The 12,401-nt window shown below is 43.7% G+C and overlaps 1 protein-coding gene across 4 annotated transcripts in view; it reads right to left on the minus strand.

The window, feature by feature from the left end:
* The window catches only part of CDC42EP3 (CDC42 effector protein 3), a 39,528-nt gene extending 27,600 nt beyond the window's left edge, over positions 1-11,928 (minus strand). The window contains exon 1 of one of the 4 annotated variants that reach the window (XM_033011093.2): positions 11,734-11,928. The gene's annotated coding sequence lies outside the window, so the exon portion shown is untranslated. Of the gene's footprint in view, positions 1-613; positions 633-1,322; positions 1,567-1,925; positions 2,090-11,733 lie in introns of those variants that run through there. The other 3 variants (XM_033011092.2, XM_042789874.1, XM_033011094.2) reach the window with 3 other exon arrangements.
* Between the last annotated feature and the right edge of the window lie 473 nt (positions 11,929-12,401).

Below are 12,401 nucleotides of genomic sequence, written 5' to 3' on the forward strand. Positions count from 1 at the left end.
AGCCAGCTGCTGAGATGCCACATCTGTCACTTCTTGCTTCCAGAAATGCACTTTCCTTTTCTGTAGGGAAGGAGAAAATTCTGCTCCTGGAATTGCACTGAGTATCATGATGCCTTTTTTGGTATCTCTGTCATTCCTCTAAATATCTGAACCACGGCACATGGATTATAAGATTTCTGGTAGTGTGCATCTTTAAGAATTCTTCAGCTTTAGATTTTCATACCTTAAAGCCTCTGATTTTTTTTTCCCCTACACTTTGCTGAACTATACTTACTTATACTTACAAACTGTATGTGTCTAAAAATAAAGGTCTATGCATGAGTAGTTTCACTCCCGGGAGCTCTCCTTGCCTCCCTCCCCCAAACATTTTGCAAAAGAAAGTAAGAGATCAGGATCATATTTGTTACATTAAACATTTCATAATAAGCCCTCTTCCTATTTTTAAAACGTAACAACAATCTACAGTGACGCAAGTCTAAAATTAATTACTTCCTCTATTTTGGTCTCTTTTTAATTTCAACTGAAAATAAACCAAGTCCCTCTTATTAATCTACCACCCACATTTCTCCACCAGCAACCCAACACAAATCCTTACGCGATTTCGTGACTTGACCTCTTTGTTCGACAGCCAGCACCGCACCGGGCCACTGCCGTTCTCCCAGCCCCCTGCTTGCCCTCGGTGCAGCCCCGGCCCCAGCTGTGCAGCCAGCGGCCGTGCATTCAAGCACACGGTTATTCTGAAACCCACGCAGAAAGGCGCGGCAAAAGGGGACATCCCACACCAAAACCTGATAGATAGATAGAGAGAGAGAGAGAGAGAGAGAGAGATGGATAGATAGATGGATGGATGGATAGATGGATGGATAGATGGATGGATAGATGGATGGATAGATGGATGGATAGATGGATGGATAGATGGATGGATAGATGGATGGATAGATGGGTAGATAGATATGCCAGCGCTCTTTTCGGGGTGACGCAGGTATGCTTGCTGCCTCCGAGCCAAGGGCATAAAATCAGGTATAATCAAAATCCGCTGGGAAGCACATCTAAACCGACTACCGGGGCGGATTTCAGCTCGGAGTATGAGGGATGGAGAAACACCCCGAGACGGTCTCAGCAACGCGATTGCTCCGGCATACATCCCCCCCCGGCAGCCAAACACGAGGATTCATGGATACTCTCCCCGGCCGCCCCGAAATGTGTCCCCTCCCCGCCCCTCCCTGCCCACGAGCGGGCTCCGCAGGGGAAGAGGGGCCGTGCCGGGCCCCTGGCGTCCCGCCCCGCTCCGCGCCCCGCGTACCCGCCGCTCCCCGACTTACGGCGCTGCCGGCGGCTCCCGCGCCGCTCCTCCCTCCCCAGCGACCTCCCCGCCGCCGGTGCCGGTGCCGGTGCGGAGCCGGGCGGGGGCAGCGGGGCCGCCCCCTCGGCCACTCGGGGCGAGCGCGGCACCGGGGAGCGCCCGGCAGCGGCGGCGGCGGCCCGTGGCCCGTGTCCTGCGGCCCGTGGCCCGTGTCCCGGGGCCGCGGGCGGCGAGCGGGAGCCGCGGGGAGGGCGGCGCTGGCGGCGGGGCTGCGGGCGGGGAGGGCGGGCTGCAGGGAAATCCTGGCACCGCGGAGCACCGCCTGGGAGGCGGGCAGGGGAGGCGAGAAACAACCACGCTAACAATAAACGGGGTTCCCCCCGCCCCTTCCTTCCCCCCCCCCTTTTTTTTTTTTTTATTTATATTTTTTAAAGCTCGTTGAGGGGAGCGCCGGGAGGGCACCCACCCACCCACCCTGGCAGTGTCCCGCTGAAGCCCTCGGGTGGGCAGCACACACCCCCCCCCCCCAACACCCTCCCCCCCCCCCTTTCCCCGAGCACGGCCAGCTCGGAGAGGTGCTTAAAACCTGATGGTTTTTCACCCAAACCCACTTCCCTCTCACCTCCTCGGGGCCCCGATCCGGCAGGCTGTCAGCCCGCTCTCCGCGGTGGCGCCCGCCGCGCTCACTCCTCCTGCCTTTCCTCCATTATTTACGCGGTTTTAAGCAGCGCTCGGGCTTTCGCCACCGCACGGTCGGCGATTCGCAGGTAAACGGCAAATACTGCGAGAGCTGGCGAGGCGCAGGGGCGTCTCCCCCCCGCCCAGAGGCGCGGAGGCGCTGCGCGGGGCGCGGAGCTGCTGCGCGGGGCGCGGAGCATCCAGCATCGCCGCCGCCGGGACCCGCCGGGGCCAACGGCCCTTTAATGACAGATTTAAGGGCACCTGCCCATCTGTTTTATACAAGTGAAACTGCCTTGCCCAGTACGAGGAAGGGCTCAGAATAGCTGCTGGCAGTCCGGTGGATTACTGACTGGGAAGCCCATAAATACTGAGCTAATGTTAAAGTTTTTACAAGTTCCTTGGTTAATCCAGATAGAGACCCCGGTATTGTGTCACCTCTCCCAGTGACATCCTCCCAGAGGTTTCTGTTGGCAGGTACCTGAACTCAACACTCCGCCTCTGACGGTTTTAGCGATGGGTCATTTTTCAAAATGTTACGTTTGGCACTGCTGGACAAGCACTGCATGTGCATTTATTGAAAAATTAAGTGTGGTACATACCTTATCCAGGCTAAGGTATTTTTATAAATATTTGCATAATTTTCATTACGTATGGCATTGTAAAATAAGTGTAAACAGTGGATGCACTGTATATAAATGTATACTTAGTTTAAAATATGTTTACATACCCACAGCTGGGGGAGAGAATTTTCCCCTTTGCTCTCTTTGCATTGTTAGCGTTGGAGCACTTTCATGCTAAAGCACTTTACCACAGGGCAATTGTGTTTTCTTTTCTGTAAATACAGTGCCCAAATTCACAGAATATTTTCATTTCAAGGTGTAGAGACTGTTAGATTCAGCAAGCCCCGCACACTGCTGTGCTCTTACACAAGCAGGGTGATGCCTCAGGGCAGGAAACATCAGGTCACACACAGCAGTTGGTACCTCGAATCTGCAATCTGAAATAAAAGTTATGAGGAAAATACTGCCCTTTCACATGAAATCTCTCATTGTTGATGTATTTTAAATTCTATGAAAATCCTTTTAGCCATTTGATTTACATAGGATGATTAAAAACCAAACCAAACCAAAAAACCAAATCAAAACAACCAACAACCAAGCCCTCCATATACGTGTCAGTTTAATAGCTGAGGGTGAAGTTGCTTGCTCCGTTGGGGCAAGGGCTTCGCGCAAGCGGTCCCTACCCGTGCCCAGCCCGCAGCCCCCCAGCCTGGCGGGCACCCACCGAGCAGGTGGTCGGAGGGAGCAGCCCTGCTCTGACCCAAGGGAGCGGGGTGGCTCCGTGCCCCGGCCTCCGACGGGACTGCAGGCACGGCCAGAGACTGCACAGTTCCAGTAATTCTTAATTGCTGTTGCAGATGCCAAAGTAAATTTGAGAGCAGCCCAGAGGCTGCTCCCAGTTTATGCAAAAGGACAGTTGGAGAAAACAGCTATTATAAAGTTTGTGTAAGCAAAAGAAAAAAAGAATTCTGTAATACATCCTGGCTTCTTTGGATACATTTCCAACTTCGCAATTATTCAATTATTTATCCTGCGTGAATGCACTCCACGCTACCTTTAATCTACCAACTCTACTCTTGAGACTACTTTCTCATTTAGGAGCCTAATTTAAGTTGTTTAAAATGTTTTAAAAGGGCCACTCGAGGGATGGCATTGCTCATACTTCTTTTTAGTACAGAAAGGACATGTGTGTGGGCATGCATGTGTGTGGTTCCATGTGCTGAAGCTTAAGAAAATGCACACAACCGTTTCTGAGGAGAAAACAGACAGATGGACGGATTCATTTGCTATAGTAACGGGCTAGCAACATGTTACAGTGGCACACTCAAAAGCTTGTCCCAGTCATGTTACACATCCCTGCCTCTGCTGAATACTTTGCCTGGTTCTTCTTTTTCGGAGCTGGGTTTCAAACCTCTGTGTGCCACTGTACTGCGCCACAGCTGGTTTAACTCAAGTTTCTCTCTTGCGCTCTTCCACATCGTGACCTCCCGTGGCACCTGTTCCAGCTTTTCTGCTTCAGTTCCCCCTTGTCTTTATCTCTTCTGAGATTCACACTTGTTTTCACTGTGGTGAGGAGATGACCTGCTTCTCTTTAGCCCTAAAAGCCTTTTCAGCCCAAAGCTTCAGCCATGTCATTTCTGCTGTTCTTGTATCATCTCTCTTACCTTTTCCAATCCCATGTAAATCATCCCAAGGTTATCAAAGGCAGGCTGCATTCCCCAGTACGAGGAGCACGCTCTTTACCCTGCACTGCACCTGAGTATACTGCCGTAGGCCATAAAGATACTGGTTTGTTCTCTTATGAAGAAGCAAAAGACATATTAATAGGAAAGCGTTGTCTGTACACATAAATACAGGTAGTGTTTTGAGGCAGTAACAGTTTAAAGAAAAGTTTCTGTTTCTCTGGAGAAAAAATGCCAATCCCTTCCTCACCTTAGTGTGTTACAGGAAACTCCGGAAGACAGGAGTGTCCTAGGAGAACCTCAATTCTGAATTTCTTCAAATTCTTAGCAGTTAAAGTACCAGCATTATTAATAACATGCAGATATTTAATTGATCCTCAGGAAGGAGTGATGGGATCCTCCGCTGTTTGGTCTCTTTCCACCACAGATTTGTGCTGTCTCTCCTGTCATTTCAAACCTCTCTCATTAGGAACTAAAACTGGAGTTAAAGCATGGCCTTAAGATTCCTAAATGGCAGGCATGCTTGAATACTTAAATACTTGAATACTTACATCCCTGCAATATCTAAAGAATGTAAGTATCTGTTCAAGTGCTTTGCAGAATCAGGACAACTTCTGTCTGTCGCAAAATTGGTTGTATTTATATATGCCCAACCCAAGTCCGTGGTGCTTTTGCAGTTCTTTCAGCTGGAGCTGGATGATTGCTTTAGTGAGGATTGTTAAGCAGTCTGTTATGCTTTGAAATTGTCTGTTTAAAAGCTGTACTTTGACAAAGGTTTTATGATCCTTAATGTACACGATTAACATAAGCTCTGGAAGCTAAGAAGTTAAACTAGTTAATGTAAACACCCTCCATACTACCACCATAAACAACAAAATGTTACTAAAACCTTTTTCAAAAACTATCTAATACTATTTTCCAGTGTTCCTGACTACATTCTGAAATACTATTTCTAAATAGTGTTCAGCAATACTATATGGGAATAGTCTAAATATTTGTCTCTTTTTAAATGATACCCATGGATTACCAATGAACACGTACCCAAACATACAACATTTCTTACAAGTTACTTTACAGAGCGACAGAACTGTAGGGTCAGAAGGGATTTCATTGTCATCTCCTCCATGTTGTGCCCTGATGCAGGATCAAGCACTTTTAAAACCTTCCAAAATCTCTGGACCTCACCATGCTCTTTTCCAGGGGATCTGCAGCCCCTTTAGAGTTCCCTGAAGCAGGCTGTTACATAGTGCATACAAACTCATCTCCTCAGCCATTTTTCACAGTCCCTCCCAGATCCCTGTGGCACTGTGGGCAAGCTGGGCAATGACACACCTAGGTTATTCCTACACGTGTTCATTTACCCTACGTTCCTAAAATCATCCACTGGTGGAAATCCCACAACCTCCTGAGATAGCTCCATAGTCTCATCTTTTCAGTCTCTGTATTTTTTCTGTTTTCCCAACAGATACACAACTTACATCTCTCTCTGCTGCAAATTAGTCTGCTTTCTTCTCTCACTGAGCCTGGAGAACAGTGAGACCATCTTCTTTATAACAATCTTATTTTGAGGCTGTTATTTTCCCAACCTTATAGTTTTTCCTCGTTGTTTGCTCTTACCAAGTCAAAACAATGATCAGGGCTACATAATACAGCTTCTTTTAATGGAAATTATTATGCAGCATTGGAAAGAAAGAATATGATCTGACTGAGGGAAAAAATCTTCTGCAACTTGTTTGCCACAGATTATTTCTGTAACTGTCACTTTGGGAATTTCTATAAATAAAATTACTATCACTCTTCTGAGAAGTGAGCATTTACTACCATTTTTTACACAATGAAAAAATACAAATCTGTTTTTCATCTAAATTCTTTATATATTTGAAATCACTCAGAGAAGAAAGTCCAAAGAAATGTGGTTAGGTTTGACGAAAAGAAGTCTCCCAGTGGGATATTTAACAGAATACCTAGAAAACAGTGTTGAAAGACTTATAATATTTGGAACCCATTTTTTCGACTCTTGTTCCATGACCTCTGAGCTCCAGAGGACCTTACTTGGCTTTAACTCATTACGCTCCATGGTGATAACACTTTGGACTCAGGGGAGAAAAGAAGGACTAATTGACCCACAGTTTGAGCAAGGCTTTTGCCTGACCTTGTACATATTAATGATGGATGTTTGACTTTCAACTTGCTTTGGTATTCAAACACTGCACAAGATTTGGCTTTCTTAGTCTGCCTTTTCTTACTGCATTATGAAATACCAAGTGGAAGCACCAATCTTCTCCCCTCTGCACACCCCCCCAGTCTTCCCAGGCTGCCCAGTACTGCCTGGGGGAGTGCATGGGGGTGAAGTGTGGATTCAGCTGGTGAAAGGAGGTGGTAGTTCACATATCGCCCCAAAGGGCTTTCCCTTTCTTTTGTCATCTGCTTTCTCTGGGTCCCCTAAGGTCAGAACACTTTTCTCTGCAGAACTCCCCAGGGAGAAGAGGACAAAAATTCCACAGCATTTGGTGGGAGGGGATGCAAACAAGTCTCTAGTGCCAGACGAATGCCATCTATGATCACCAGCAGCTTCAAATACATCACTAATTAATTTTAAATAAAAGGACATTAACGGCCGCTTTAAGCTTAGAAGGGGAAAAGTTAACAAAAAGTCACTTGAAAGGATATTGCAGTAGCTCATATAAATGTAATAAATGATTCTATGATACAGCATAGAATAAATATTACTTTTAGCAATAATTGCTCGCTCTACAAAGAAAAAGAAGCATGAAAGAACAATGAGAGCTCTGCAAAATGTTGTCTTGCTTAATAGGAAAATTTGTGCCTTGCTATCAGCATTTAGGGTCTAAATCTGAAACTGCTGAGTACTCTTCCCTTCCATTAACTACTGTGGGAGTTGAGAGCACCTGGCATCTTAAGGAATCGGGCTCTTTGGTGGTTTTAATTTAGTCTGACAATAATGCTGAATAAAAATATTCTTGGGGATAGCCCGCAATTATATAGCATGAGCTCATTTCTTCATTATAAAATGTGAGCTGAAACCATTCATAACTGCCAGCCAATATCACAACAGGCAATTCCAGTTTTTCATTGCATGGGAAAAGCACTAGCAAGCTTTAATGAGTTTCAAAAATAGCTGCCACATCAGAAAATTTTAATTGTGCTTGTTTTTCTAATGTGAATACCTGTTCAGCAGACATCGCTTAAACAATGGCATCCAAATAGACCAGTGCATGTAAAATAGCTACTTTTATTTGTCAGCTGCACGCCCATTGTTTTCAGTCAGAGCCTGCAGAGCAGCTTCAGCTGTACATTCCTGGGAAGTGAATAATATCAGTTGAGATTATGCTACAGTACCACATCTATTACGAGCACATTATAAAGATTGAATATAACCTAATTAGGAAATGCTGAAGTCGGCTGGGTGTGGATGTGGGCTGGTAAGGAGTCATTTTACATGACCTTCACTTACTGAAAATGAGAGTTCACAGAGGATAAAGCAAAGGTAACAGTGTAGATTTCAGTCCCGAATCCAGATATCACATACGCATCTCACATTCCTCATACCCTTGCTGCTCCCCAAGTTTCACTTCCATTAAACTCTTTTGTAAACACTGCGAATCCAGCAGGACAAACCAAATTTGGTCACATTCCTATTTTTGACACAGATGAGAATTAGAGCTCTATTCTGGCTTTTAGTGCTGGAAGAAGGAGGTGGTGGAGGGAGGCACCAAGAGTTTCTCCCAGGAAACAGTTCTTCTGCATGCCCTCACACAAGGTTGTGTTTCCCCAGCCTCGCCGACTACAGAACCCCTTCCCCCCACCGCAGGAGAAAAGCTGAGCCAGCCAGCTGCCTCCTTTGGGTCCTTGCCCACTCCCTTGGCTAGATATTAATAAAGCAGCAAAAGACCACAAATACCTGTCGACCACAGTGTCCTACCCGGCTGACGGGACAACTCCAGCTCTAATGTAGCATCAGTTTTTCTTCATTATTGGATTTGCATGGGATGCATGTAGAGGATCAGAAGATCTGTTTGGTTTTCTTTTGTTGTTTTTTTTGTTGTTTTTTTTTTTTTTTCTACAGATCCCTTAAGGGTTTATTTTCACTGGATAAGTGAAGGGGCAAGCTCTTCCAACAGCTCCATGGGACCTTCCTCTTCTTGTAGCTCTGGCTCTTCTGATATCCCTTCTGGTCTGCAAGACAGAGTTGTTTCATTGCTCTCTGCTTGCAGCCGTACCACAGCATCACTGATCAGCATTATGGGATTTCACAGCTATAAAAGTCTGTATCAGCTGCCGCTGTGTCTGCACGCTGTTGTCAGCCAGGCATGCTGCTGGCTCACAACAAGTCACTGACAAAATGCCTTCAAACGTCTCATGTCTTGCATTTACCTCCTGGTTCCAAAATGAAAGTTGCATTAATGCCAACAGCTGGAACAGATCAGTGCTCCAAGTTGGATTCATGCCTTACCACTGAATGGAATAGAGGTTGCAGAGAGAAGACTTCAGCATGCCAAGCTGAAAGTAGCTTACTATGTTTATGGGACAAAGTCTCATCTGTACAGGTACTCACAAAGGACAGACCAGTTTTCCCACAGCACACCACAGAATGGTGCAATTGAGCATGCAGTTAAAACCAGTAAATATATCCTCAGACAACATGGTATGTCCCATAACTGAATACAGTACCAGAATAGATACACTTTGAGCATAGCTCTGCTGTTCACGTGCTCAGACCTGAGCTAAAAATCAACAATTACCCATTTTCTTTGCCATTAATATATTTTTGAGACCCTGTTCCAACCAGAAACAAAGGAATGATTCATCTTTTCTCATGCTGGCCTTTGCACGTTGTTTAAGTACTATGAAATTGATTCTCAGCTGATTTTACTGTAAATTGAAAATAACTACTAAGATCAATGACATGATACTGGTGTGAAATTACATGAAGGCATCACTTAAAAAAATTCACTTTATAGAGACGTGCCTTTACTGTGTATTTAGTACAATGCACACTTCTGCATCTCCTGATGTCACCAGAGGTGTGCAGCTCCTGCCCTGTGCCCTGTAGATCGGGACCATGTCTGTCTCTACCATAGACTCCATTTATTCCTTCTCACAGATGTGATTATCTGTGTCTATCCTCTGCATCAATATTAACAAAATCTGCATTTAAAATGCAAAATACAATTACCTATTCCACAGTCCCACAAATATTCTCTAGTTCACAACTTACACAAGTCACAAACCAAATGTGAAACCACCAAATCTCCCAAGATTGTAAAGGTCTGACTTTTTTCTGCTGCCTGGTGTCCCCAGAGCAGTTAAGGTAGTTGAGTTTCTACCTTACTTATGAAGCCCTAGTTTTGAACCTGTTGTCTGTGGGCCCCTGGTGCCCACTTCTGAGGGTCTTGTGAAAGGTAAGTAAGAAAAGAATGTTTATTGTGGGCAGGTTTGTATCTGCACAGGAAAATTTTTAGGAGTCCACAATTTGAGAAAGATGGAAGTAGCTAATCCAGGACATGCAGGTTCATACCTTTTTGTTACACATGGTAAATATTTAGTGATTTATTTTAGACCGAAAAGTATTAGTGGGAACAAAATATAGAGAAAGCTTAAAAATGGTTAGCATGCTAAAATCTGAAATAAATTTTTTAAAGATACCGTTTTGTAAGACACCTGGTGCAGTCACAGTAAAATGTCTGGAAACCTAATAACAAATATTACTGTTATATCTGGTTTAATTTCCATAAAATTCACATCAATTATACTAACGTTTTTACCAGTGCTCCTGTTATATAATTAGATGACCTGACATCTGGCTAAACAAAAGATATACTGTATGTGATTAAAACACTGATCAAATTGCACATAACAATAATATGATAGAGCTGGAAAAATTCATTTGCTTGTGATGAATAGTGGTGGGATTTTTTCCCCAGACAAAAATACTTTCAACTGAAGAATATAACTGCCATTAACTCCTCTCCCTTCCTTGCCATCCCACACATATATAAATATATTGTCATCCTAGAAGATCATTTGGCAAGCAACTGGACTAATCTTATCAAATGTGGTAACAGACTACAAACTGGCCATTAACCAGAGGCAAAAAGTGTCCTGCTAGTGTAATTAAAGCCTAGAATAAGAAAACTCCCACTTAATTCAGTAGCAATTTTGCCTGCACTAGCTTAGTCCAGAAACAGGTGCTTATGTTTTGGGGAAATTTTGACACTCGGTGAATATTTTAAATCCCATTCTGTTTTAGCTAAATTATTCTTTTTGAGTAACCTCTTAAGCAAACTGGTATGACTGGAATACATATTTTAAAGAAGAAAGAAGTGTGCCAAACCTTAATCAACAGTCTTTCTGCTGAATTACATAATTTGTTTTTCTTCAGTAACCGCAATGCTTATAGATTTTTATTTGTTTGATGTGGCTTTTGATTTTTTTCTTTCTTTTTTTTTTTTTTTTTTTCCCCCAATGCTGCTTACTATGGGTTTTTTACACCTACAGTTATGTCTGTAAAAACTACTGGTCTGGAACAGATAGAGTCAGTTAGTAACATCTTCCAGTTTACTAGAAATACACAGTGTTTTTGTTACAAGATTTCCATTACTTGCAGCAGCCAGGGCTTCGAAAACCTCTAAGAACTGTTCCTTCTATTTGATCTAAATTTTCAGGTTGCTACACAGAGGTATGTGTTAACCCAAACTATATTATACATTTGAGTTGATATCATCTGATGATGGAATTAAAAAAAAAAAAGAAAAAGCCCAAAAGTTTGTCACAAGCCCCTCTGTAAGTGCAGAAAACATGGAATCTAACAAACCTTGCTAGATCTAAGCTAGCACTGCATAGAGAACAGAAAACCACACTACTTTCCAATCATTTATTCATCTTGCCTGAATATTTAGAATATCCATTGCATGCATCTTTATATTTGACTTGTTTGTCTGTTCAAAGCTGTAAAAAAGTAAAACTGAAAGAAATAGAAAAATGTGAAATTGCTTTCAGATGTCTATTTCCCCTCCATTTTGATCTGATTTCTAAGAAGTGGGTGCGTCTTTTTTTCCCCATCAACCTTGAGTTGCTTACAAATATTTTAGGTAGATTCATCAATCTTCAGTTTAAGATTGGAACCACATCAACATAAAGCTAGAGTATTAGTGCTCAGCTTTGGATTTCCAATCTTGTGTGGCTATCTTGCATTTCTATCCTTGAAGAGATGACTTTTCTACTCAGTCTATTCCATTTTTAACTGGACACCTAATTGACATGCAAATCTCGGTTGTATATTTTATGCAATAAAGGCACGTCTTTTGGATAAAAGACCTTGGCACCACGGAAAAATGTCAAGTGATGACTCTCTCATGACATGTCCAACTATGAAAAAAACCACTTAAAAAGTGCATTGTTGAAAAAAAGTGCCAGAGCAGATTACAATAAATTCCCTCGTGGATTCCACCAAGAAAGGAAGGAGACTTACTCAGTGTTTACTCACAGTCAAACAGTTCCTGAAGTCCTGAACAAAGTTTTTTACTCAGCCTCTGATTTGGTAGGATGCGCGTGTGGAGATGCAGAGGCGATCCTTCCTGAAGGGATGCCAGAGCTCCCAGCAGTTCCAGTGGTTTGGAGAAGGGGGGAAGCTATCAGGGATCCTATTTCTGCATCTCAGTGTTTTCATATTTACCTTAGTTTGGCCTTGCTTGCCATTGTGTAGTGTTTGTTTTAAAAGTGACTCAGAATTTATGGAGCCTTTCAGGAGGATGTCCCGCAACTTGTGATTCATGACATCCTGCAGAAATTGCATGCTGGTTAATAATACCCTCTCTGTATGGAACTGCATTTCTGAGCTGTGAAACATAACAAGTGCTGACAAATCCTCCTAACTCAGTTCTGTCAAAAACCTATTCTGTGATGTGCAGCCTTTCAGAGTATACGTCTACACCGCTAAAAGGCTTCCGGAGTGCTTGGAGGCAGCTCACAGGCCCCACAGAGCCCATCCCTCCACACACACTGAAATAAGGGGGTCATATTTAAAGAGCTTACACACATTGATGCTACATTATCTGTAAAGCTGTTGGATTTTTGAAGCACAGACTTCCAAATTAAAGGCTTAGTCTGTAAAGCCAATCACCATGAACAGCATTCCCTGCTGCGGAGCAGTCC

This window comes from Tyto alba, unplaced genomic scaffold (genome assembly GCF_018691265.1).
Source record: "Tyto alba isolate M040663 unplaced genomic scaffold, T.alba_DEE_v4.0 Super-Scaffold_16, whole genome shotgun sequence".
NCBI classification, from domain to species: Eukaryota; Metazoa; Chordata; class Aves; order Strigiformes; family Tytonidae; genus Tyto; species Tyto alba.